This window comes from Lycium barbarum, chromosome 7, assembly GCF_019175385.1.
Source record: "Lycium barbarum isolate Lr01 chromosome 7, ASM1917538v2, whole genome shotgun sequence".
Classification (NCBI taxonomy): domain Eukaryota; kingdom Viridiplantae; phylum Streptophyta; class Magnoliopsida; order Solanales; family Solanaceae; genus Lycium; species Lycium barbarum.
This window is the reverse complement of record NC_083343.1, coordinates 46,835,386-46,859,737: the sequence shown is the minus strand read 5'-3', so window position 1 is coordinate 46,859,737 and position 24,352 is coordinate 46,835,386. Positions and strand designations below refer to the sequence as shown.

Below are 24,352 nucleotides of genomic sequence, written 5' to 3'. Positions count from 1 at the left end.
GAAAGCCTCGGGTATTTGGTCACTACATACGGACGGAGCCTCGAACCTCAAAGGTTCCAGGATAGGGATCGTCCTTAGAACCCCGGTCGGGGATGCCGTACGACAGTCCATTAGAACTGCTAAATTGACTAACAATGAAGCCGAGTATGAGGCTATGATTGCATGTTTGGAATTGGCCCGAAGTATGGGGGCCAAAACAATCGAGGCAAAGTACGATTCTCTCTTGGTCGTAAACCAGGTGAACGGTGTTTTCGAGGTCAAGGACGAACGGATGCAGGGGTATCTTGAAAAAGTCCAAGTGATACTACATCGGTTTAAAGAATGGACCATGCAGCATATACCGAGGGAGCAGAACAGCGAAGCCGATGCATTGGCAAATCTGGGATCCACGATCGAAGGGGAAGAAATCAACCCTGGGACTACGGTGCACTTGTTGAACACGGCGATATGCCAAGATAAACACAATGGGTTTAACTTGGGATTGGCGCAACAAGTACATCGACTACTTGCATGATAGAAAGCTCCTGAATGACCCAAAAGAATACGGTCATTAAGGACCAAAGCTGCGCATTTCTGCTTAATGGATGACCAATTGTATCGACGATCTTTCTTCGGCCCCCTGGCTAAGTGTTTGGGTCCCGGAGAGACGGAGTATATGATGCGAGAGGTGCACGAAGAAACCTGTGGCAACCACTCCGGTGCTGAAGCTCTGGTCCGAAAGATCATCAAGGCCAGTTACTACTGGAACCGGATGCACGAAGACTTGAAATATTTTGTCCGGAAATGTGACGGGTGTCAGAGACATGCTCCGATGATTCACCATCCCGGGGAGTTGCTGCATTCGGTGGTGTCACCTTGGCCTTTCATGAAGTGGGGAATGGACATTGTCGGTCCATTACCATGGGCACCAGGTAAAGCCCGTTTCATTCTGTTTATGACTGATTATTTCTCTAAGTGGGTTAAAACGCAGGCCTTTGAAAAAATCAGAGAGAAGGAAGTGATTGACTTCATATGGGACCACATCATCTGTCGCTTCGGCATCCCTGCTAAGATAACCTGTGATAACGGACCCCAGTTCGTGGCTGGCAAAGTCATGATTTTCACGAGGGATTGAAGATCAAGAAAATTGTATCAACCCTGTATCACCCGTGTGCAAACGGACAGGCGGAATACCCGAATAAGACAATAATCCAAAATCTGAGAAAAAAACTTGAAACGTCAAAGCATCATTGGAGGGAAACATTACCGGAGGTGTTGTGGGCATACAGAACCACATCAAAATCAAGTACGGGAGAAAATCCTGTCTCGTTGGTCTACGGGGCTGAAGCCCTTATTCCAGTAGAAGTTGGTGAACCCACTCTCCAGTTCAGCTATACTATCGGGGAGTCAAACGAGGAGGCCATGGCCGTAAAACTCGGCCTCACAGATGAGCTTCGCGAAAATGCGTTAGTTCGTATTGCAGCCCAGAAGCAGAGAATGGAAAGGTACTACAAACGAAGAGTCAATTTTCGGCATTTCCAAGTTGGGGACTTGGTATTTCGAAAAGTTACCTTGAACACCAAGAATCCCAACGAAGGAAAACTGGGTCCGAACTGGGAAGGTCCGTATAAGATAACCGGGATAATGGGCAAAGGATCGTATCAGTTGGAGTCCATGAACGGGCAATGGTTGCGCAACAATTGGAACGTGGCTCATCTGAAAAGATACTACTCTTAAGGTATGAACTCCCCTTGTTTTCTATTTAACCTTTCTCTTTTTGCAGAAAAATCGAGAGCCGGATAAAGTTAGAATTTAGGCCTGAAAACACGTGTTGCACTCTTTTCCTTAGTGTCGTTTTGTCCCAAAATGGGTTTTCCGACAAGGTTTTTAATGAGGCAACAAGTACAACGTGTTACTCAACAAAGACGAAGACAGACGCCCGGAAACTCGGGGTCACACCCAACGAGTGGGGACTTAATAGCACTCACCTGATCTTACAGCTCGGATAAGAGCTAGCGGACTATCACACCCACTCCGAAGTTTACCCCGGTTAGCTGAAACCGGAGGCCGCCCTCAACAAAGTAAAACCGGACCTTCAATAATAGGTAGGTTCCGATGTAAGGACCAAACGATCAAAACGAATAGTGTCCACATAACATTTGCTACAGCAAAACCAAGAACTGGATCTTCTGCATTAGGTTCCGATGTAAGGACCAAACGATCAGAATGAATCGTGTCCATTTAGTATTTGCTATGGCAAAAGCGGAAGGGAAAAATTCATTCTCATGTACACAAACACTTGCAATGCAAAAATTATCGAAAGTTTGGATAAACGATATTTCGGATGTCTTCCTGTTAAAACAGTTCACCCCGGTGATAACCGTCGTATTTCGGCACTATTTCATTCATACACCCTATACCGGGCACTACGGTCGAAATTCGACAAAGGCAACAAGGTCATAGCGAACCGAGCCAAAATCGTTAACTCCACAAACGGGGACTTTTACATCAAAATTCGGCTAAGGCTGAGACTCAGGTGTCCGAAATATACCGGCCCTAAAAATAGCCAAAAATACCGGCCCTAACAACGCCCGTCGTGATTCGGAGACGTCCAAATTCACAAAAGCGTAAGATAAGTCCCATGGGCAAACCCTCCATAAAATTCCCGGACGACATATACCGAAGGAGGAGAAAAGCCGATAAATAGGCACAGTCAGAAATAGTGACGACAATTCGGGCGGAAATCATAACAAACATTCATTCGAAGAAAAGAATCAAGGAAACTACATGTTCTATTTATACAAAGGATTTTACATCGGATCCCACTACGAAGGCAAAAAATAAAAAGTCTAAGTACAGGCCCTAGCCTATCCGGAATGGCTGGAGCCGGAGTGTTCGGACATTGTCCGCTCAGAATCATCGGAGTCGCCCCCGAGGGCACCCTTAGCCTCCTCCTCGACTCTTTTAGCCTCGAGAATAAGGGCTGGAAGATCCATAAATCCATGCTCGGCTCGCTCAAGAGTGATCCTCCGTGACTTCCATGTTTCGTACTCGACAGCGATAGTGGCATGAGCCTCGGCGGCCTCCACGCTCTTCAGAGCCTCCTCCAAATCAGCCTCGGCCTGGGCAAACTTTTCCGCCAGAACATCCCGAGCCTCTCCGAGGACATCTTGCATATGGATGGCCGACTCGAGCTCGGCCTTGAGGACGTCATTAGCATCGGCCGTCTCCTTAAGCTCAGTTTTCAGATCATCGCATATCTGGGCCCTCTTCTCCGCCTTCTCCTCGAACACCCTCATGCACTATTTGTACTGGGCACTCTCAGATTCGAGTAGTCGGTTCCTCTCGGCCAAGCTAGAAGCATCAGACTTCACCGAATGCAGCTCCCCTCGGAGTTGAGAAAGGGTGGTTTCGAGCTCATCAAGCCTTGAGGAAAATTGAGCGTTATCTCAGCTAAGGCCTATCTTGTTCGCTTCGAGACTGTGGTTGTATTCAACCATCTCATCCAGCTCACCCTTCAATCGACGGTTTTCAGCCTTTGTTGCATCGAGCTCGGGTCGGAGGTTGGAAAGAGCAATTGCTCGGTTCAGCTCCTCCTACTTCTCCCGAAGAAAGGGCAGATATTTCTCCGTTTCCCGGCCTTGGGCATCCAGTTGGCCCTTGAGATCATCCACCTCTTGCTGGGCACGGACAAAGGCTTCGTTAACAAGCACCACACTCTGCAAAAAGAAGCAAGTCAAACACTTTTCATAAAACGAGACAAAAATTCTCAAGAAAAGCATGCAGGGACAGTTGACAAAACTTACCCGATTGCCCACGTGCATACCATCATTGATGAGGCACTGTCAAGAGACCCCATTCATCTTTCGTTTATCCGAGTCCGAGATAAGGGGCCTCAGGTAGCTCGCCACGCCCACCGGGCGAAAGAGAAAGCTGCAATCCTCGGGAACGGTGATCACAGCCGACCTCGTCCTCCTCGGCTCCACACTTGGGGCCGAAAAGGTTCGGACCAAGCTATCCCTAGCACCGGACTCGGGGGCCCCGACCAACCGCCTTCGTGGCTCGAGGGATCTGGAGATGTCCGAAACTCGCGGCTTCACCCGGACATATCGCTCCAACCAGCCCCTGTCTCTATCTTCGTCCATTTTCGAGAAAAATGGATTCCGGCTACGCTTTGCGAGTTTTATTACGCCACCCCGGAACATACTCAGGGAATATAAGCGTATCAAGTGGGCCAGCGTGAGCTCCTTCCCGGCATTGTTGGCCAACAACCGGAGGTATGCCACGACTCTCCAAACGATCGGACCAATCTGTGCCAAGGTCACGTCATAGGTCCAACACATGTCCAAGATGACCGGATCGACCGGAGAGTCGAGCTTGAGAGTGAAAGGGCAAAAACTTGAACTGAACGGGTGTCCCACCAGCAATCAGCCCGGACTAAGTCGAGTTTTTCCTCAGTAATGGATGAGGGATATCGCCTCACATCAAACCCCCTATTGGATACCGAAGAAGGATTTTCGACCTTAAAATCTTTGTTGAAGTTAGGCTTGGCCGGTATAATGTCCGAGGCAGTGGGCTCGAAGGTGCTCTTTGCTTTAGTTGGAGATGCAAGTTCGGTTCCTTGAGATGAAACCGAGGGAATATCATGGGAAGTGGTTTCAGACATTTAAAAATATGAAAAGAAAAATTTGAGTGGATTCAGAAAGGAAGTTAAAAAAGAGTAAGGGAACAGACGGTTCGAGAAATGACAAGAGTAAGAAGCAGCAACACTCAAACAAGAGCAGCTAGTAAAAATGGTGGCAAAGTTGATTCCTTTCACGTGGTATAAGCAATGAATCAACAACAAACTTGATATGGAGGAAAATTAGATATGGCGAAGATGAAGAAATGCAGTGAAGAGTGAAGATGAAGAGAAATGAATCGTAAAAATGTTTGAATGAAGAGGTGAAGAGCCTTATATAGGCATGGGAATGGAACGGTTACCGATGACAGCCAACCGGGGGGAGCCACGTGTCCCACAATTAATGAGGAATGACCTGAAGCGACGTGCGTTACGACGGTTGTCAGAGTTGACCATCCGGAATAAGACACGTGGCCGAAGAAAAGGGGACGTGACACAACTGTTCCCGCCAAAATGAGGAGATAACAACGGACAAACGGAGTCGCCGATTTCTTGATGTATCCACTTCCCGTTACTCTGATACAATCCGGAAAGTGTGGGGACTAGCTGTATATGGTATAAATCGGACATGCGCTAAACCGGTGTGACTCAGAACCGGAGGAACGCTTGGACCGGAGCCAAGGAAGGGCATCATTTGATCTGGTTTCCTCATGGCCGAGTTGGTCGTTGCCGTGGTCCATTTGGTCGTGGCCGTTAGTCCATTTATTCGTTGCCGTTGGTCCGGGAGATCCATTGCGTGATTGCCACGCGTCGATAACGTCCTACCATGCTCAACTGCCAATCGTACGGGTGTCAGACCGTACGGCCAACCTAACCCAACCTAATCCAAGTCAGAGTTTTTCTTTATTTTTAGTTTTTTCTTATTGTATGGAGCCCATGAGGCAACACTATAAATAAGGGTCATTGCCCACTTTTAAGGGGTTGGCTCCTTAACATCAAGAACATTCTTTTGTACTAGAAATATATACAAATCTCTCTCATTATCGTGGTGCAATCTGAATTCATTGTGTTCATCTCTATTACATTTCTTCAATCAAGTAACACACATATATTAGTAAACATACAAGTATATAACAAACCACCGATTATTAGTTGCTTCTTCATAGTGTATTCATATATCTCTTTTCTCTATCAAAGGGTTTCAAGGCACAACCACATATCCTATACCTCACCCACAAATTTAATTGATTATCCAAATTCAGGGTAAACAATTTCTTTACTGCCAAACAAACAAAATATGGTTTCTCCTGTCACCGTAAGAAATCTACAATTCGAAATGCAAAATCTCACTTCATCTACATTTGATTTTTGAGTTTTTAAATCTTATTATACAAATTTCAAATTGGAAAGAAATATCTGGAATATGCAAGGAATTCACGATTTTTCTTATTTTTTCCTCCAAATTCGTATTGATTTTGATATTGGCTTAGACATTTTCTAATTTCAACTAATTCTCAAAATAGTTGAAGGTAAAATTTGTTTGAAATTTTCTGTTGAGCCTAAACCCAAACTAGCAGTAAGTATACGCAGGTGAGAAAGAAGAAAAAATGGAGTTGGTGTTTTTAGGTTGAAGGGCATTTTGGTCAGAAAAGATTCATTAAATGAAAGGAAGGGCAAAAGTTAAAGACCATTCCATTTGAAGGGCAACAGCTAAAGACTAGCTCATTTGAAGGGCAAACCGTGCAATTTCTTGATGAGTATCCACCTTGGACAGTCCTAACAAAAAAAGGTATATTTGAATTGTTTAGGCAATGCTAAGGGTATTTTATGCCGATAGTATACCTGAGGATAAAATCTATCGTTTTCGCATGGTGGGGGGAAAATTTGACCCTTTTCCCTTCCCTAAAAGATCATTGGAGAAGTAAAAAAGAACTTGAAAAAAAAAAGGCTATATAGACATCGTTATGCTGCAGGCCTGTACCTTCTGATTCGAGGAAGTGTTGCAACTATAAATACTGGTTTATGATTCGCTATAGACTTCGTTATGGCCCTTCCATTATTAAATGAAAAAAGTAGAAAAGCTTTCCTTGACCTCTTTAATCAAATGACTGCCCAGAGACGATCAACCAAAAAGAAGAAGTTGACACATTGCACTAACGAGTAATGGCACAAGCACATGACCATAGTGCTCAGAGCGATTCACATCATAAAACAAAGAGACCATCAATACAACTTTATGTCGAGGCATACCATTAAAAGATCTCTTTTACAGTGAAGTCAGTATTTCATTCTTACAAGATAACACCAGCCATAACTAGATTTATATAACATCATCCACACAGCAGTACAAAATGTGAGATATCAGAGGCAGAACCAAAACTATCAATAAAACTTCGTATGGCAATCAAAAAGTCCACAACATTACATGCCTACTTCAATGTGCATTGATCGGCTTCATACATTTTCATATGACAGGCATGACTGACATCAATCAATGTCAATAATGAGAAAACCAACAGATACATACATGAGTACCACAGGATACAAGGCAAGAGATTTCCTCCTAGGGTTAACAGTTGTACTCATGAAGGGGTATGCTACCCAAGAGCTCCAAGCTAGTGCAACACATACCACAACGACCTTCAATATCACATTGTCCTTTAGCATGCAAATAAAGGCGCCAACATCAAGTAGGAATAGATAGTAACCCAACAGACTGTTGGGAAGAAACAAGCAATAGCCAAATTGCACGATGAGGTAACTGCGGAAGAAATACCCAAGTCGAAACTTTCCACACTATTTGAACCAAGAGAAGACAATAAACACTAGCACAAATGGAAATCCAGACAGCAGCTATGCCAACAATAAAATAGCAAAGCAAGCAAAAATAAATCGAATGGAAGAGACACCAAATTTACGTGGTAAAACCCCTTCAAGGTGAAGAGGAAACATCCACGGGACCTCCGGCCCACAAAAGGTCCACTATAAACAACAAGAGTTACAACAATGTTCTCCAAATGGCTACAACAATAAATCCAAGTACGGAGCAACAATACATAAAACATAGCACCAAAACTAGCGAAGAAAGGAGAGAAATCACCCAAAAAATGAGCTACTGTTCGTACTCGAAAACTGGAGCTACAAACCACAAAATCCAATCTTCACCGTTGAAATCAAAGAACCAGATGTTGAGAACCCCCAGTTCAAATTTCAGCACGATCCAACGGTTAACACAATTTAAAGCGGTCTGCTGTAGCAGAAACTTTTTGGACGAAAATCTGCTTTCTCTCTCACGTTTATCAAAATAAGACCTAAATTGATCCAATATATAGAGGAAATTTTCGGAAAAATTGGCCTGGTCCAAATTGGATTGGGTTTTATTAATCCAATTCCACATAGGAAGGGAAAACCCAAAAACCTAATTGAATTGGGTTTTATTAATCCAATTCCACATAGGAAGGGAAAACCCAAAAATCTAACAATTCTCCCCCTCCCGACTTTGTAGAGGAAACCGCCATCCCGGCGATCAAGCAACACACTAAATCTAGACTCGCAGCCAAGCCTAGGACAACTTGAATGAATGACATCTTCACAACTGGAGAAAAGATTTCATCAAAATCAACTCCCTTTTTCTGACTGAAGCCCTTGACAACCAATCTAGCCTTGTACCGTGGAACTGGTTTACCATCTTCATGTTTCACCCTAAAAACCCACCTGTTTTTCAAAGCTTTTCTGTCTCTAGGAAGCTTAACCCAATCAAATGTATGATTATCATGCAAGGATTTAATCTCATCTTTCATAGCATCAAACCACCTTTCGTTTGCTTCACTATCCATGGCCTCATCAAAACATTCAGGTTCTCCCCCATCTGTCAAGAGTACAAACTCATTGGAAGAATAACGAGATAAAGGTACTTTCTCTCTAATAGATCTTCTGAGAGAACTCTTTGGAACATCAATAGCAATTGGTTGCTGGCCAACCATATCATCTTCCACTGGAGCATCAACAACATCATGCTGGTCATTCTGAACATGATCACTATCTTCATTATCAACTTGATCTTCATTATTGTGAAGATTTTCTTCAGGTGCAATAGTCACAGGAACTGGATCAACATCAACTAAGCTTTCATTACTCTGAGAATCAGCCTTCTCAGCTTTTTCAAAATCTTCAATTGTCTGGTCTTCAAAGAACATAACATCACGGCTTCTAACAAGTTTCTTCTCAACTGGATCATAGAAACGATAGCCAAATTCGTCATGACCATAACTAATGAAGATGCACTGCCTAGTTTTAACTTCCAGCTTTGACCTCTCATCCTTAGGAACATGCACAAAAGTCTTACACCCGAAGACTCTCAGATGAGCATAAGAGACATCCTTACCAAACCAAACTATGTCAGGGACATCACCATCCAAAGCAACAGTAAGAGATAAATTGATAACATAAGCAGCAGTATTAAGTGCTTCTGCCCAAAAAGAATCTGGCAGCTTAGCATCTGAAAGCAAACATCTAACCCTCTCAACTAGAGTTCTGTTCATCCTCTCTGCTAAAACATTTAACTGAGGAGTCTTTGGAGGAGTTTTCTGATGCCGAATACCCTGCTGTCTACAATAATTATCAAAGGGACCAATGTATTCACCACCATTGTCTGAGCGGATGCATTTTAGTTTCTTCCCTGTCTGTCTCTCAACAAAAGCCTGAAAAGTCTTGAACACATCAAGTACTTGATCCATGGACTTCAAAGGAAATACCCAGAGTTTGCGAGAATGATCACCAATAAAAGTAAAAAAGTAAAGTGCACCACCACGAGAGCTTACTTTAAAAGGACCACACAAATCAGAATGTACCAACTCCAGCAAATCCAGCTTTCTTGAAGGTGAATGACTCCGAAAAGAAACTCTTTTCTGTTTCCCAGCTAAGCAATGAACACATCTCTTTAACTTTGCTTGTTTCACTCCAGAAAGCAAATTCTTCTTAGCCAAGTTATCAATCCCCTTCTTGCTCATATGACTCAGCCTTCTATGTCATAATTCTGATGAAGTATCATTCTCCACCAAATTTACTAAGTCACCACAAATGGAGCCCTGAAATAAGTACAAGTCAGACATCTTGTAACCTCGAGCCACAACCATTGAACCTTTTAGAAGCTTTCACTGGCCACCACCAATGGTTTGATCATAACCATCATCATCAAGCTTTCCTACAGAAATTAAATTCAGCCGAACATCTGGAGCATGCTTGACATTTTTAAGAACCAACCTCGAACCATTATTACTTTTCAAGCAAACTGTGCCAATACCAAGTACCTCAACCTCACTATCATTGCCCATTTGTAAATTTTCAAAATTACCCGGAGTATAAGAAGAAAATAATTCCTTCTTTGGCGTGACATGAGAAGTGGCACCTGAATCCACAAACCAGGTAGACTGAGGCTTTGGAAGAAGATTATGTGACCGCCCTGCAGGTCAAAATCATTAATCCATCTGGAGTAGCAACATCATTTACATAAATCCCGTGACTCAATAACCTTTAGAACTGCAAAAAGGAAAACTGCTAGTTCCTAGTTACACAAGACTACAAACTGGGTTCCTTTCATCACAAGTGCCGCAAGAATGGTTTTCCTTTTCTGGAGAAGTGCTTATAGACTGTTCCTTGGGCATATATGCACTGATTAGCTGTCCTTTCCCTTTTCCATTCAGTATCTCATATCTCTTCGTATATTTATCATGTGTCTACTAACTGCTAAAAAGTCATAAACATACCCATCTTTAGGGTATTTTTAGCCTTTTGTTATTCTCATTTTACCCTGATTCTGTTAGAGTGATAAGTTGTGAAAGTGTCATTACCAGTAACAAGATATTTAGCATCAGAATGACAGCACCGACAGCCAGCAGAGCAATTGCAACAGCAAAAACCTCAGACTGCAAGAAAATTTAAGGAAATAAGAAAGAAAAATGAACCCATTAGTCAGGAGTCCACCTGTACTAAATGTGAGTCTGTAAATCGGCTATCTACCACAGGCAACTACATGAAGTATAAAAGAGCTCGAAAAATAGAGCGTCTGCTCATGAACAAGACAACATGTCACGTCTGGGCAAGATTCAGCCTGACCCAAGTTTCAACAGTCCACAGAATGACTCAGATTATTTATCTCCATTTAATGTGTCTGCAAATAACGAAAGTATACAACCTCTTCATGGTGTGTCCTTGGAAAGTCAGATAAGAGACAACTTGTAACAGCAGAAAGAAAAAGGCAAAAACAACTGAAGGTTCGTTTAGACATGAATAAGAATTGTCCACACTGGGAGTCAAAAAAATTGCGCAATTTTGTGTTTAGGACTCGAAGATTTCTCCCTGATAAGCCCACCCTAAAGTGCAGATTTCTCTTTGGCCGGTAGGACCTCTATCCAAATAAATCTGTGCAGTTAATGAACCAGAAAAATTCAAGGTTCTTTCTATTCCTTTTTTTCTTCTTTTGACAAATAATTCCAGGTTCTCTTCCACATAATAAAGGTGTTCTTACTGAACCATGTGGTCCAAAGGCAACCTTTGGTGTTCCTACAGTAAGACTGTATTAATGTTTAAGCATTCTAGACTTTTAAGACTAGTAAATAGATCAGCTGGCCCATCAAACGCTTAACAATGTCGAAATGGATAACCAAGCCAGTGGTTTGAATGCACAAAAAGAGAGCCCAATTGAATTAGCTGAGAAAACACGCTTTCAGAACCAAGCTCTTGTGTTTAATGTCACACCCTAATCTTGCTAGGGCGTGATGGGCACCCGACCCCATATTCGGAGCCGAGCGAACCCACTGACTCTTATTACACACATACTCGCTTGGACTCCTAACTCAGATAAAACGAAATACAGAATAAGGGCTTTCAGAAACATTCTTTTTATCGTTCTCAAATCAAACAAAATCTGTAACCATATGGAATCTGTAAAATAATATATAAAGACACATCGGTAATATATAAAGACACATCGGCTGGTGAAGCCGCTTACAAGACTGACATTCTATATCCACGACTCTGTCTGCAAAGTCTCTAACATTAATCAGAAATCATAACATATGTACTCTGACTCGGCAACACTCCGAAAGGAAATGGAGCTCGCCAATCGAGCTGAAGCATCTTCTAGCAATGTCTTTTACTCATCTGGGTGTACTTGCGTGGCATGAAACGCAGCCCCCGAAGAAAGGGGGTCAGTACGGAATATGTACTGAGTATGTAAGGCATGGAATACAGAAAACAGAACCAAAATCGAAACAAGCAGTACAAAAGTAAGTACATTATTCAGAATACCAAAATGCTTATTTTTCCGAACGCAAATCTTGCATACCGATGTCATATGTCAGAAGAAGTACAGAAAATAAGCAAACCGTCCGGAGTGCCAAAATGCTTACTTTCCAAACACAGACCATGCGTGCCGACATCATATGTCATCATATAAATATACATATAACAGATCCCGGCCCTCTAGTAAGGGACGCGGTGAATGAAGTCATCATGTATGCCGACATCATATATCATATATGCATATAACAGATCCCGGCCCTCTTGGGAGAGACGCGATGAATAGGATCATCACATGCCATCCTGGCCGCCATCCCCATATAATCATATCATCATATGCAGATATACATATAACAGATCCCGACTCTCCAATGAGGGACGCGGTGAACAATGCAGAGGAGGCGCACGATAACAGAACCTGGCCCGGGGCGCAGTGAAGGACATACTGAGGCTTGCACGAGCAGAGTAGTGCGAAACCATATGCACATAAATCAAGACTCGATAGATACGTACACTTACCGACATTTGAAGGATCATAAACATGTTTCAAGTCAATCCGGTTTAGTATGAGAAAGTTATGGACATTTTAGTACAGAAACCATTACGAACGTTTCAAAGCAAATCCGAGATCGTTTACAAAAGTTAGGGACATTAAAACTTACAGAACTCTTTTAGAAACAAAACTCTTTATGCTCATCTCGTTGTCCAATCATATAATAAACTCGATCATATTGAGAATACTCATATCATGAAGTGAATGAGAATCATAGATAGACTCGGAAACATATCAAATAGAGCTTCGGAAATCATAGATACGTATCAAAACCGTATGAAGTAGCCGATGGAAATCAAGAATATTAGCCATCCTAGTGGCTCTAAGAATAGGAATTTCTTTGAAATCATACATATACGTCATCTGCTTGTTTCATAAGGATCATGCCAAAAGAAAGAAAGGGTAAGCCTTGCATACCTGCTCCACGTCCTATTAGCTACGCTTATTTATCCAAGCTTGCTAGTCTACATTCAAAAGAATCGACAAAATCATTAGACTCATCGTCATATACCTGTCTTAGTCCTTCAAATGAATTCATTTATAATCTGCCGAAATATCGGCAGCATTTCCCCTGTAAATACACCATCCCCGAGAACCTAACTCGGCCAATTTATCAACAACAATCCGAGAATTCAACTCGGCCAAATTATCAACAACGATTCCAACAATCATATCTCCAGCTTCAACAATTAATCCAAAATATATTCTAACATTAACGACCCTTGTTACACAATTTAACGGGCATTTCATTTATATTCAATTCCAACCACATATAATCAACCTAACATCAATGATCTCACATTCAAGTGTTAATCCGAAATCATTCTAACATGATTCAAGAACACTTCAAACAATTCACACAATATTCAAAATAATCTAACCAATATGCCATTCCACCCGAAACCTCCAAAGTGCAACAATAACAATAACAACACATTTCCTTCCTTCAATTCATGAACTATACCCATAATTCACACACTAGCAACATTATTCTCATAATTACAAGAAACCATATTAGAATCACATTAATTCCTCCAATAATTTCTCAACGATTACAAGTTCGTTTCAATTCATCCAACCTTCATTTTCATCCTGGAATCCACAACTACAACAATCAAAATACTAAATAAAATCACTTCATCATATCTTGTCAACATACTCTATATTCGGCTATAACCCCTATATCCATATTTCATGAATTTCATCCATCCCTACATACTTCAATATACATAAATCATCTATAACATATGTAAAAGAAGATTGAATACATACCTTTCTCACTCCACTTCGTAACTTGGCTGGGGTTGTAAACTTGCACAAATGAATGGTTTGCTTGCTTCAACAACCAACCCACGTTAATTAGGGCCTTCGAATTAGTTGGAATACTAGAAGAAAATGATTTTTCTTGATCAATTTCCATGGACCAAATTTTTGGAACCATGGCCTAATGGCCCCTATTCTTTCTCCAAGTTTTTCTTCTTGAAGTTTCATGATTTAAAAGATGAATATGCTTTATTTTGTCATCAATTGTATATATATATATATATGGCTTCTACCAACACAAAGTGGACACATGTCCCCTTCTCCCTTTTTCTTGAACTTTCTCAAAATAAACAACGATGACTATTTGTCTTGCTATGTAAGCTTTGGTCCATATATATACAATTAGCCCCATCAAATAAAAATGTGGACACATGCCACACGGCCAACATGGCCCCTTCAAGAACCTTTTTGAATATTTTGTGAAATTCCCATTTTGCCCCTAGCCTTCCACAATATTACCATGAACCTTCTTGTGAATTTCCCTTTTTACCCTTAGCCTTTCTCAATATTTCCATATTAATAAACAACTTGTATATTAAAATAACTTTGAAAAATAGTCTTGCCCTTAACTTACCACGGCTACCTTGAAATATCCGAATGTACAAAATACGGGCTATAACATCCTCCCCCCCCCCCCCCCCTTTAGAACATTCATCCTCGAATGTGCAACTGGTCTTATGGGGTCTTGTAACACTTCGGGGGGTCCCTCTTATAGTTGTCCTTTTCTTCATGCTCATTCCTTATCTTTCACCCTATTTCCTTTATGATCGAACTCCTCGGTCATTACATGAGTCCTCATTCCGTGTCATGGGTTTTCTAATCCGCTGCGCCAACTTATTATCCTTGTACTCCCCAGATCATCTCTTCTCTGTTATTGTTTCGTCACCACACCTTAACAGAATCCATGTCTTTGGTACGCAATCTTCACTTGACGATCCGATATGGCCACAGGCTGTTCCTTGCTCTCATTTTATCTACAGTATTGTAGTCTCGCTTACCATGCTATAAATATCCATCGGCCTTTGGTGTTCTGTTTTCTTCGCTCACATTTCTCGACACAAGTATACTTGTCTTTGATTTCTTTGTATTGGCGCTCGTTTCGTCCATCGTTAGTCCTTGTTGGCTCATTTAGCTCACTTACTAGTAATTCTTCTTAACTACGCGCTCGTATTGCGGCTGTGCATCCATGTTGTCTCGAGTGCCCTGCTGCTTTTGCTCTCAGCATAGAATCCTTACAGTTTACACTCTCTCTATGCTCGCTCATCTAACCTTTAACTATATTTATGATGCTATGACCGAGGGATCTTCCATGCACGTTCCTTGCACTTCTTTACATTTCCCCTAAGATCAAGTCTTTCAGACCTCACATGAATTCTCATTCTATACCATTAATTTCCCAATCAACAGTGTCGATCCATCACCCTTGTTCTTTCCTCGATGCGTAATCGGATTCCTACTGCTAACTCGTTAAGGTATCCTTCTTACTCCTACGGTTAAAGATTTCCAATTACTTTCTTCCTAAATACTCTCCTTTTCCTAAATAGCTTTCTTCTCTTGTTGATTGTAGCATTGGCTCTGAAGTTCATAAGGTATTCCTTTATACGCACGAATCGGTTCTATTCTTTAGTCATCCTTTTGTAAAGCTCCTCCATGTCCGAGGCAACCATGTTAATTTTATCATACACTTATCCCTTTATATACCTCTCACAGACTGGAAATCTCCTAACATCGTTGCAAGGCCTAAGCATTCTTTCTCTTACCTCACATTCCCTTGTCATAGTCACTATTCCTTTAGCCCCACTTATTGAAATTTGGTTCTCGTACCCTACACATTCCTCTTTTGTTCCATATTACCACACTTTATTCTTTTCACATGCCTATTTTTGAATTTTTACCTAAATAGTCTCGTGCTTTGCCCGTCGTTTCTTTTGGAGGCTTTGCTCAATCATGTTTCTTACTTTTCACCCTTTTTCTGACACTTTGATCTCCTTGCCTTCCATTTACTCACTCTCTTTCTTTTCCAATTATCGTCACATTAGAACTTCGGTACCCTTACTCGATTGATGTCTTCCATACCGTAGCACCGGTTGCTGGGACACACATGCCCACCGATACAATCACAGGTGGGATATCATACTCATTCATATATATGTATATATAATTACTACCATCTCTCCTACAAAACATTTTCAAACGCTATTCAAACTTATCCTAATTTCGGAGCTGGGATGCACTTTCTGTCTCTTCACCAGTCTAGTCTGCCTCGCCCTACGCGACCTCTTATGGTCTCCAACTATCCCACATACTCTAATTTCCCTTAGGCTACCCTAGTTTCCCATTTGCCTCTTATGCCTAAATCTATAGGATTTCTTGCACACTTTCCAGGGGTCACCCATCCTAAGATTTCTCTCACCCCAGTACGCTTAACCCTGAAACTCTGATGAAATCCGGTGCATTAGCGCTGATATAATCGCATCCACCTCATCGCATGACCTTCATTACATAATCTGGAGCAAGTCGAAGTCTTACAGATTCCGAGACATTTTCATAACACGTCCTTCTCTTTACAATTACTATTTTACCCTTTTCAATCCTCAACATTCACCTTCCACTTATGTGTATAACCACCCTTCGTCCTAGATTCCTAGATTCCCGATGGTAGGGAACACACCTTCGTCGCCATTACTTATGAATACTTCAGGTATCAGCCTGTTCAGATTTCCACTCACCATCCTTACATAATAATCTACAGCAAAACTCATTTGGTCAACTTTCCTTGAGTCGCCCAATAGACCTTGCTCCTGCTAAACCTCGAATGCAACCCATTTTGATCCTTCAGACTGCTAATCGTCTTTCTCACAATCATTTTTCACGCCATGCCCAAATCCGTAGCTCCTCTAAAATGTCACATCCCACTTATTGTCTATTTACGATATTTCCTTTCCACGCTTCCTCCTGTTAGGTGTACCTAATTAAATGACCTGATTTGAAAAATTCTGATCGGGTCTCCTTTACAATTCTTACTATTCAAAATCTGTACGCAGTAAACATCGACAATACCTTACAGAACATACGGCTATATGACACATTCCAGCCATCTAGGGCTTCCAATTTCAGGTGAAAGAATAAGATATCAATACTTACCCCTGTGACTTTCCATATCTCCACTCACCTTTTTCCTTCGTATGTAAGGCTTATCTAAGGAATCCCATTTTCCTATGACTTGGCTCTATCGCACGATCTAAGACAGAAAGAAGGTCAGCAATCCCTAGATGCCCTGCAGCCTTCTGTTTATAAATGTGGCCGACTTCACACCCATAAACAGGACTCTACTGGACACGACTTTGCAGACAACCCCTAGGACAACCTGCTCTGATACCACTTTGTCACACCCTAATCTTGCTAGGGCGTGATGGGCACCCGACCCTATATTCGGAGCCGAGCGAACCCACTGACTCTTATTACACACATACTCGCTTGGACTTCTAACTCAGATAAAACGAAATACATAATAAGGGCTTTCAGAAACATTTTTTTTATCGTTCTCAAATCAAACAAAATCTGTAACCATATGGAATCTGTAACATAACGTATAAAGACACATCGGATGGTGAAGCCGCTTACAAGACTGACATTCTATACCCACGACTGTGTCTGCAAAGTCTCTAACATTAATCATAAATCATAACATATGTACTCTGACTCGGCAACACTCCGAAAGGAAGTGGAGCTCGCCAATCCAGCTGAAGCATCTTCTAGCAATGTCTTTTACTCATCTGGGTGTACCTGCGTGGCATGAAATGCAGCCCCCGAAGAAAGGGGGTCAGTACGGAATATGTACTGAGTATGTAAGGTATGGAATACAGAAAACAGAACCAAAATCAAAACAAGCAGCACAAAAGTAAGTACATTATTCAGAATACCAAAATGCTTATTTTTCGAATGCAAATCATGCATACCGATGTCATATGTCAGAAGAAGTACAGAAAATAAGTAAACCATCCGGAGTGCCAAAATGCTTACTTTCCAAACACAGACCATGCGTGCCGACATCATATGTCATCATATACATATACATTTAACAGATCCCGGCCCTCTAGTGAGGGACGCGGTGAATGAAGTCATCATGTATGCCGACATCATATATCATATATGCATATAACAAATCCCGGCCCTCTAGGGAGAGACGCGGTGAATAGGATCATCACATGCCATTCTGGCCGCCATCCTCATATCATCATATCATCATATGCAGATATACATATAACAGATCCCTGCTCTCCAATGAGGGACGCGATGAACAATACAGAGGAGGCGCACGATAACAGAACCTGGCCCGGGGCGCAGTGAAGGACATACTGAGGCTTGCACGAGCAGAGTAGTGCGAAACCATATGCACATAAATCAAGACTCGATAGATACGTACACTTACCGACATTTGAAGGATAATAAACATGTTTCAAGTCAATCCGGTTTAGTATGAGAAAGTTATGGACATTTTAGTACAGAAACCATTACGAACGTTTCAAAGCAAATCCGAGATCGTTTACAAAAGTTAGGGACATTAAAACTTACAGAACTCTTTTAGAAACAAAACTCTTTATGCTCATCTCGTTGTCCAATCATATAATAAACTCGATCATATTGAGAATACTCATATCAAGAAGTGAATGAGAATCATAGACAGACTCGGAAACATATCAAATAGAGCTTCGAAAATCATAGATACGTATCAAAACCGTATGAAGTAGCTTATGGAAATCAAGAATATTAGCCATCCTAGTGGCTCTAAGAATAGGAATTTCTTTGAAATCATACATATACGTCATCTGCTTGTTTCATAAGGATCATGCCAAAAGAAAGAAAGGGTAAGCCTTACATACCTGCTCCACGTCCTATTAGCTACGCTTATTTATCCAAGCTTGCTAGTCTATATTCAAAAGAATCGACAAAATCATTAGACTCATCGTCATATACCTGTCTTAGTCCTTCAAATGAATTCATTTATAATCTGCCGAAATTTCGGCAGCATTTCCCCTGTAAATACACCATCCCCGAGAATCTAACTCGGCCCATTTATCAACAACAATCCGAGAATTCAACTCGGCCAAATTATCAACAATGATTCCAACAATCATATCTCCAGCTTCAACAATTAATCCAAAATATATTCTAACATTAACGACCCTTGTTACACAATTTAACGGGCATTTCATTTATATTCAATTCCAACCACATATAATCAAGCTAACATCAATGATCTCACATTCAAGTGTTCATCCTAAATCATTGTAACATGATTCAAGAACACTTCAAACAATTCACACAATATTCAAAATAATCTAACCAATATGCCATTCCACCCGAAACCTCCAAAGTGCAACAATAACAATAACAACACATTTCCTTCCTTCAATTCATGAACTATACCCATAATTCACACACTAGCAACATTATTCTCATAATTACAAGAAACCATATTAGAATCGCATTGATTCCTCCAATAATTTCTCAACGATTACAACTTCATTTCAATTCATCCAACCTTCATTTTCATCATGGAATCCACAACTACAACAATCAAAATACTAAATAAAATCACTTCATCACATCTTGTCAACATACTCTATATTCGGCCATAACCCCTATATCCATATTTCATGAATTTCATTCATCCCTACATACTTCAACATACATAAATCATCTATAACACATGTAAAAGAAGATTGAATACATACCTTTCTCACTCCACTTCTTAACTTGGCTGGGGTTGTAAACTTGCACAAATGAATGGTTTGCTTGCTTCAACAACCACCCCACGATAATTAGGACCTTCAAATTAGTTGGAATACTAGAAGAAAATAACTTTTCTTGATCAATTTCCATGGACCAAATTTTTGGAACCATGGCCTAATGGCCCCTATTCTTTCTCCAAGTTTTTCTTCTTGAAGTTTCATGATTTAAAAGATGAATATGCTTTATTTTGTCATCAATTATATATATATATATATATATATATATATATATATATATATATATGGCTTCTACCAACACAAAGTGGACACATGTCCCCTTCTCCCTTTTTCTTGAACTTTCTCAAAATAAACAAAGATGACTACTTGTCTTGCTATGTAAGCTTTGGTCCATATATATACAATTAGCCCCATCAAATAAAAATATGGACACATGCCACACGGCCAACATGGCCCCTTCAAGAAACTTCTTGAATATTTTGTGAAATTCCCATTTTGCCCCTAGCCTTCCACAATATTACCATGAACCTTCTTGTGAATTTCCCTTTTTACCCTTAGCCTTTCTCAATAGTTCCATATTAATAAACAACTTGTATATTAAAATAACTTTGAAAAATAGTCTTGCCCTTAACTTACCACGGCTACCTTGAAATATCCGAATGTACAAAATACGGGCTATAACATTTAAAACCAAAATGAACTAAGTTTTAAACCATATTATCATATGGAGACTTAGACAGGGACTGCACATCACTGTTGGAGATCAGTGTGCAAGGATGAGTACTTGAAGTGCCTTTAGGAAAGCAAAAAACACAGTACTCCAGGGTCTTGTAACAGCTATACTTGTTTTGTGATTCTTTATGCGATGAGAGAAAAAAAAAAGAAAAAAAAAAGAAGAAGCCCATACGCTTGATTGGAGTCTCTCCAAAAGTAACTAGCAGCAGCTTCCCAACAGAGTAGTAAAACAAAGTAGAGTTATATGCCCTCAAAGCATTACTGTCACTATTTTCTTCAAGAGTTTAGAATCAATTAATTAAGAGAATTTTGATGATTTTCACATGGACTCAAAAGATTGTAATGAGTTCCTTGATTCATGTTTTTACCTAAGTGAAATATGCACTGATGTCTTTCTGGTTGGCTAAGTGAATCTCCCTGCAAGTCTTGGTTTTGAAAAACCAAGTTTTGGAAGTCTGTAAGGTATCAATGACGCTTGAGTTCCATCATATAAATACTAGCTTTAACAGTTTTACTTATAAGAGGAATATTGATTCTAGAACTAGATATTTGTTATTTGCACCCTTGCAAGACTTTGGTGTATATTCCATTCCCCTTCCCTTGTTGCATATTCTCTTCCACTACTTCTGCTTCTAAAAGTTAAACTATTAAATATCTGATTTCTCTGCTTTTTCTCTTTTAAGCAAGCTATCCAAAGGCCACAACAGGTCTTCTAACTTCTTCTCTGTGACCATTTGTTATTGGGTGACCATCTATTTCTACTCCCAATTATTTAATCGTCCACCATAAGATGAGATGTCAAAACTGCAATAGAGTGGTACAAGGGCTTGTCGCAAACTCAAGGCAAAGTGGAGTTCGGTGCACAAAGTAAACAGACAACCATTTATGCCCGTTCAATTTGTGTTATCATATTAGCTAACCAAGCAACTATAATCAAGACATCCTATCATGTTCATGGGACGTGACCACAAAAAGACATCAGATTTTGAAGAGGATGACTAGTTTAAGTTAATAAGTAGAAAAAAATTTTACCCATCCTTCTTCCTGAGACCATTAACATGAGTACAATGTGATCTATAAAGGCAAATAGAAAGCAAGAGTAGAAGTTAAAAATTAGGCAGTTCCAAGGAGTTTTTACTTGGGCAGGACTTAGAAGATGAAACAGCCAGAAATCAAATTCCTGAAAATTCAGGGAGAAAGAAGTGCCACCTTTAAAGACACCCAACAATGGAACAAAAGAGAATTGGAACTTGAGAGGGACACAAACACCAAAAAACGAAGTTGCAGGCTATGCATAAAACAAAGAGTAAATATCTCAAAAAGGTCACTCAACTTTGAGTAATTATGTGACAAAATTACTAAACTTTGCTACATATCAATAAAATCACTCAACTTTGGTCTTTACTCTTATAAAATCACTCAACTAAATGTCTCATCAAAGAAATTTGACATGGCAATATTAATCAATTTTTTTATGCCGTGTAGACATGGACCCTACAAATAAAATAAAATAAAATAAATTCATATTTTAATTTTGGATATACATTTCAGTTTTGTCTGAAATTTGATGCATAAAAATTAATCTACTACTTTAGACACTTTACGTGAAAGCTAAGATCTTAAATTTCAATTGACTCATTGAAAACACTAATGTGCCAACGGATGTATTTTTAACCTTAGTTCCAACGTATATTAACCAAAAAAATTGTTGTTGCTTACAAAAGGAAAGGGTCCAACCGGTCCTATGTGGCCTCTTCCTTTCAGCCAGACCAACAATAACATTCACGTGTTTCTATATATATATATATATATATATATATATATATATATATATTCTTTAATTATGATTAATTAATATGTAATTTTATTTTATTTATTTCTTAATTATAATAAAATTCATACATATTGATTTGGTGTAAATATTTTGTATGAGTAAGTCTTATCTATTAAATAGATATACGTAAATAAAGTAGAAAGATAAGAAAATAGAGACGAAAAGAAAGATTATAGAAGCTGAAAAGAAGGACAGTGCAATAAATAAATAAATAAGAAAATAATTTCAAGAAAAAGAATTACACCACATAAAAATAAGGTAGAAACAACAAAGAAAATGAGTTTTAAATGAAGGGTTAATGGGTGGATGTTGAGGTATTAAAATATAATTTTTTTTAATTTGTGGGTCCATGTCTACATGGCATAAAAAATTTAATTAATATTGTCATGTCATATTTTTTTGATGACATATTTAGTTGAGTGATTTTATAAGAGTAACTGCCAAAGTTGAATGATTTATTAATATGTAACAAAGTTCAATGACTTTGCCAAATAATTTCTCAAAGTTGAGTGACCTTTTAAGATATTTACTCATAAAACAACCACACCTCAATTCCAAATTAGTTGGAGTTGGCTATATGAATCCTTTGTATCCAGTCCCCTTTGTTCATTCTCATTTCATTCCGACTCCATATAAAAAACAAGTAACAAAAATGGAAATGCAAAGAAACTGTCGCTTTAGTTGAGATTCTATGTATGATCTTGTTTGAAATAGGTTAGATAAATGGGTGACTAAAGCTTGCACACGAACTCGTGTAGATTGATTCTCTCTCTCTCTTTCGGGATGGAAAAGGTAACAAAACTCTTGTATAACATTTTAATTTTTTAAAATTGCTCACAAGATGCATAAACTAGGTTTTCCATATAATTAGACCTAGATAGAGTTAGGAGCATATTACTTGATGCACTTCTACGCTAAAGACGTAATAACTAATCTCCACATCTTGTCCCGGAGATTCGGTCTAGTGGTAAAACCACGGCTTGTGATGTGTGGGTTAGGCACATGTCAAAGGTTAGAACTCTACTTCATACAAAAGCCTGGTATTTAAGTGGAGAACGGCTGAAGGGCGGACCAATTATCCACCGAGTTTCAAACCGTGGCACTCAGGAATTTTTTGGTTATAAAAGGAAAAAATAGGTTCTACATCTTTATCATAACCTTGAGTATAATATGTCCAACTCCAAGTCAAATCTTTACCCCGAAAAGTAACAACATTCCAGCATATCTTACTTAAATAAGTCTAACTCATGTGTTAAACCCAAAAAACTTTTTATATGAGAAAAAAGGCCCAAAAAATCTCGAGACCTTAGATGAAAGAGAGATACAGCAAAATCAACATAATAGGTCACTATCTGAACTATAAATCCAGGCACACCAACACTATTTTCATATTCTTCCTTCTTCATTTTGGATCATAGAATCAGAAATTTTATAAATTTGAAATGAATCAATCAAGGAGACGCAAAGCTGTAGGGACTCATTTCTCTCTAGAGCTAACAATGTCAAACTATGTCTTTACTACTACATTTCTTATTAGGTTTGTGACAGCGGCAGGCTTCTGGCAGGAGATATAATATAAGGAAGTTATGTTTTTTCTTAAAAACTGGTAACTTTGTATTCCTTAGCATTAAGGGTATGCTGGCCACCTCCAAAAATTTACACTTTACTGAAAGAGAAATACTTACAGTAATCCTAAAAAGTCCACTAACTGAACTTCCTCTTCTATATATTGTTCTTTACACCAAAAACTTAATGAAGTAATGACCTTCCATTTGATCTTCTGCAATGAACTTTCTCTGCCTTTAAAAATTCTGTCGTTTCTTTCCTTCCAAATGTTCCACCAGATGCAGGCAGGAACAGTTTTCCACCAAATCTTCTAACTCTTGCTCCCTCCCCTTCTTATCCAACAGCTTAGAAGGTCTGCAGTGTGTTCAGGCATAGTCCAGTTCACCATAGCCAAGTTAATGAGCAATGCCTAGACTTGTGCTATTGTCACGACCCAGCCCCGTGGGCCGCGACTGGTGCCCTACAGGGACACCCCAAACGAACTCACACCCAGACCATCGCAATTCAAACTGAACCGAACTCAGCATACGCTATTCGAACTCAACATCGCAATCAGACATCTACCGAACACTTATTCTAAGCAGACGCCCGTACAGATCAGACAGATTACAAATCAGAAAGGAGGCGGAATATACATCGCCAAATTTCACACACACACATCAGAGGGGTGGCGGAATGTACATCGCCCC

At 39.9% G+C, this 24,352-nt stretch overlaps 1 pseudogene; it reads right to left on the bottom strand.

Moving 5' to 3' along the window:
* Nucleotides 1-6,961: 6,961 nt before the first annotated feature.
* LOC132602262 (protein YIP4a-like) overlaps nt 6,962-24,352 on the bottom strand; it is a 123,151-nt pseudogene continuing 105,760 nt past the window's right edge.